The sequence below is a fragment of the Triticum dicoccoides genome, chromosome 6B, assembly GCF_002162155.2.
Source record: "Triticum dicoccoides isolate Atlit2015 ecotype Zavitan chromosome 6B, WEW_v2.0, whole genome shotgun sequence".
Classification (NCBI taxonomy): Eukaryota; Viridiplantae; Streptophyta; class Magnoliopsida; order Poales; family Poaceae; genus Triticum; species Triticum dicoccoides.
The window spans coordinates 684,626,537-684,631,607 of NC_041391.1; positions in this window are offsets into that span (position 1 = coordinate 684,626,537).

Sequence of the window (5,071 nt, forward strand, 5' to 3'; positions counted from 1 at the left end):
GAACGGCGCGGGGAGGATGGGCGTGCGGAGGCCCGCCCGTGGTGTGGCGTCCGTTGGGAGGGGGAAGGGGGGTGGGGGAGGTCGTGCGGGCGTTGGGAGGAGAGGGGAGAGGTCGTGCGGGCGTGCGTTGTTGGGAGTGATTTTTTTTTGGTGCAGGTTAGCGAGGATGGATGGATTAGTGGCTTAATGTGTGGCTTGTTGTGTTAAACACAGGAGGATTATGGGCCATCAGATATTATAGATGAACGGATAAAATTGTTTGGATCTGCACCTCTCTTTCTTTTATAGTGGTAGTAGATGATTGATGTATCCTTGTTTAAGTGTAGTGTCAAAAACATTCTTATATTATGGGACGGAGGGAATATGAAATAAAGCACGCCATAGGCTTTCCCTTAAAAAAAGGGTAGGAACAGGTAGCACGTTACCAAACAATAAAATCTAGTTTCATAGCAATTAATTCCAAATCCTACCTTTCCTAACGCATCGATCCCTACTTTTCCTAATCTATATCTAATAACAAAAGGGCTATTGCTTCTTATGGTACACTATAGAAATGGCCAAGTCGCAAAATATTACCCACCAGTGCCACTTATAAGTGATAGAAAACGTTTCATACAGGGAAATCCCCTGGCTGGGCCGGCCCATGCACTATGGACCTCCTGGAAGAAGACGCATCGCGCCCGTTTGGGCCAGCCCATGTCCGGGCATCCTGTTTTTCAAATTTTGTTTCTCTTTTTCTTTCCATTTCATTTTTTCCACTTTAAATAATTTGGGACTTAAAACAAGTTGCGAAAAAAGAGAATTTTTAAATAAAATCAATAATAAATAAAAAAGTTTGTGGAGTCAGAAAATGTTCACGATTTTATAAAACATGTTTCCTTATTCAAAAAATGTTCAAAATTTCGAGAACAAATTTTCGTGAAATCAATAAATGTTCATGATTTTTTTAAATTCGTGTATGAAAAAATGTTAATGAAATTGAACAAAATTTCGCCAATTCAAAAAATGTTCATGAATAGAAAATATCCAAAAAATTAAAAACTACTCGTGACTTACAGAATAGTTTATTCACTCATAAAATGTTCGTAGATTCCGAAAATAATCATGCAGTTCAAAAAATGTTCGTTAAATCAAAAAAATGTTTCTGAATTTCAAAAATTGTTCCGCAAATTTCCAAAACGATGTTCGTCCATTTTAGAAATGTTCGGTGATTCAACAAAATTGATAAAAGAATTTTTCACAATTTTACTTTTTTGCAAATAGTATAAAATGTTTATGAATTCAAAAAATGTTCTCAATTTTAGAAAATGTTTGAAAATTTGTAAAAGTGTTCATGAATTTGAAAAATATTGATGATTTCAAATGTGTTCACGAGTTTAAAAAATGTTCTTGGTTTGACAAAATTGAGAGTGATAGTGTATCTCGGTGATGTAGCAAAATCTGATTATGGCTATTGAAGATAATGTCTTTTTCCTGTTGCAACACCCGAGCTCTTTTGCTAGTAATAACCAATATCTCTACTGAGGAGTCCGTACGTCGTTTCGTTCCTCAGTCCTCCCATTCAATCAAAGGATGTCTCCCACCACCGATTTTTTTCTCATTCACTTGTCCATCATTTTTTTTCTTCCGGCCCGCTGCAATGCATGCCACGAAAAAGAAAACCGTCGTAAGCCACGAACGTCTTCCTGTTTCTACCCACGACTCCCTCATCTACCAGCCCTAGCAAACTAAGGCCTTGTACAAGGTGTTTAGGGAGGTGCTTGAAGAAAGAAATCAGGTTGTTCTTAAGCACCGGTGCTTATTTGTACTGGGTAGACGCTTAATTAGACGTCTCTCCTGTAGAAATAGGCACTAGTGCTTCAGGAAAAATCCAATTTATTTTTCTAAGCACCTCTCTAAAAAAATTATAAGCACCTCTTTTAGCACTGAAATCAGAAACTCATGTGTACAACTTTCTCTACTTGATATTTTGTTATGAAAATTTGCAAGAACCTTGAGTGTTTGATCATCTTTGATGTCGCAAAGTTTTATGATTTTTCGATTTTTTTTTCTATTTTTTCAAATTTACTGTTCATGGAGGGTGCCCCTACACCTGGGAGCTTGTTAAAAGGGAGAGAGGGGGATTGGTGGAATAGTTCATTGTATTGCTTGAGCCTCGTGGGTATATATATAGGAGTACATGATCTACTTGGACTACAAGGCAAGCTGGAATATTTCCTAGTCTAACTTATGTTTTCTAATACAATCATGTTACTCAACATCCCCCCGCAGTGACAACGGTAGCGATGCAGACGGTGAGACTGGAGAAGAATCCGAAGGCAAGCCGACGGACACCCCCCACAGTCGTAACGGTCGACGCATCACAGAGTCGTGGCTGGAGTGGCAACCGACGAGGTTGCTCAAGCAAGGCGATAGCCCTTTGTGCCGTTTGTCGAGGTAGCCGAGAGCGTGGGTGGTGGAGCCGTGGTCGAGGTAGCCATGCGAAGAATGCCGTGGTCGATGTCGAGTCAGGGTGGCCGGTGTCGAGGAAGTCGCCGTGGAGCCGCGGGCGCAAGGGGGCGCCGAGTTAGCATGGGCGCAGTAGTGTCGAAGTAGGGGTGCGCCAGGAAGATCATGTTGTTAACGACGCGTCGCGGCGGGTTTGCTAAGCCCGGGGACACATCATGGACGAAGGCACGCACCGGTGTTGCCAGCACCGGGCATGCGTAGACGGACGAAGACGAAGTTGACGAAGCGTCGCGCCAGGCTTGCCAGGCCCGGGGACACGTCGTGGACGAAGGCACGCAGCGGTGTTGCCAGCACCGGGCATGCATAGACTGGGACCTGCACAAGCTGTACGCCATGTCGAAGAAGTTGGAGAGGCCAGCAGAGAAGGACTCGACGACTGTTGCGGCGCCAATCGGCGCGGGGCCAATGTCGCCCGCGGTTGTCGGAGTAGATGAAGCGGTCGGGGTAGATGACGGCGACGCTGGCGACGGGCTGGTGCTGGATGAAGACGAACGGGGTGGACGGGCGGCGGCGGCGGCCGAAGAAGAGCGGCGGCGGCGGCCTGACGGCGGCGGCAGCGGTTAGGTTATGAGCGCGGCGGCGATGCTCGAAGTAGGCGAAGAACCCTGACAGCGTGACGAAGACCGACGCGGACGGTGGCGTTCCCGCGCCAAAGGAGGTGGTGCGGCGCATGCCACAGGAAGTCGACGCGCGGGGACGACGGTGGACCGCGGGCCGCAGCGCTACGGCCCGAAGGGGCGATGCAGCGGCGGCGGGCAGGTCGGGGCGATGACGGAAGACCTCGGGACGGTCGCAGGGACCACGGGCCGCGGTGCTACAGCCCGAAGGGGTGGCGCAGTGGCGGAGCGCGGGGTGGTGCAACCGCATGGGCGGCCTCGAGACGGCGGCGTGGACCGCGTGCCACGCTCGCTACGGCCAGACGGGGCGACGTAGCGGCGGCGCGAGGGTCGGTGCAGCCACGGGGACGACCTGGAGCGGACGGCCTCGGGGCGGCGGTAGACCGCGGGCCGCGGCACTACGGCCCGAAGGGGCGACGCAGCGGTGACGCGGGTCGGTGCAGCTGGGAGAAGAACCATAGGGCGGCGGCGCTGTGGCCCGATGGGGCGACGCAGCGGCAGCCCGTTGCTCGATCGGCGGCGGGCAGGTCGGGGCGACCGACGGGCAGACGCACGAACGACGCGTGAGGCCGCCGAGTCGGTGAAGAAGCTGGCCAATCGCGCCGGTGTTGGAGTAGAGGCGCACGGGGTCGACGGCGGCGGTGGGCGATGCAAACCGGATCACATAGATCGGAAAATCAAAAAGTAGACGCCGATCAAAGCGACTGGCGAGAGAGAGAAACCCCGGATCAAAGGATCGGAGAAATAGACTCTTTAGGGCAGCCGGCCAACACGGCCGACGGACGAACCCTAGGTACGGGCGGCGCGGCCCCCGCCGGCGGTCATGGAGGCCGACCGCCCCGGGGGCGGCGCGCAGGTGCGGAAGCGGCGGCGGCTAGGGTTTAGGATTGACTTGCGATAGATACCATGTTAGAAGGGAGAGAGGGGACTGGTGGAATAGTTCATTGTATTACTTGAGCCTCGTGGGCATATATATAGGAGTACATGATCTACTTGGAGTACAAGGCAAGTCGAAATATTTCCTAATCTAACCTATGTTTTGTAATACAATCACGTTACTCAACAGAGCTATTACACCTTTCTCCTAGACAAGGCCGTGAGGACATCCAAGATCACTCACATGAACAAGGCGAGATCACCCCAAGCCTAGGAGATTGCCGGTCAAAACGGATAATCAATGCGAGGCCTTGGTGGTTGAGGATGCATGTACTGGTGTTGTGGGTTCATGGTAGACGGCATGTTTTGGATCACTCGCCTCTCTAATTCTGTCGCTAACACCCCACAGTTCATCCCAAAAAAAACACCCCATAGTTCATCGCCTTTGCAGGTTCAACATGTTGCTGGACACTAAGTGCTCGACAAAATTATCCTTGCTTGAACACATGTTGCTGGTCAGAACTTGGCGTGTTGTATGAATCTCGGTTATGCAGGTGAGCAGGTATGATTTGATTATTTGTGGCTTAGCTATTCTTGTGGTTCTTCTACATTGATACTTTGATAGTACATTTCCCAAGATATTCTCTTGATTAAGTTATCAGTCTGGTGTTCATATTAATCAAGCACAAAAGTTTTACGATATCCCCAATGGATTATCCTTGTACACCTATCTATTTTTCTCTAGGGTCAAGCATTATAAGGCCCCATTTGGATGCAATGTTTTTTTGAAGTTTTCTTTGAATACCGTAGTTTCTCAAGAAAAAAAAACTGCAGTTTTGAATACTTTGAGGTGTTTGGTCCAAATATATACCATGGTTTTACAAACCGTAGTAACCCCAATACCATAGGAGTTCTCATGAGCGCCCAAGATGCAGAGCCCTAGAAGACCATGAGCACGCCCAGTAGCAACGCGACTGAGCGGAAGGCAGCAGGCCGTTGGTCGTATTCATCATCATTGCGTGGTCGGGGCTTGTGAAGACAGCGAGAGGCCAGGATGTTAAAGCATCTCC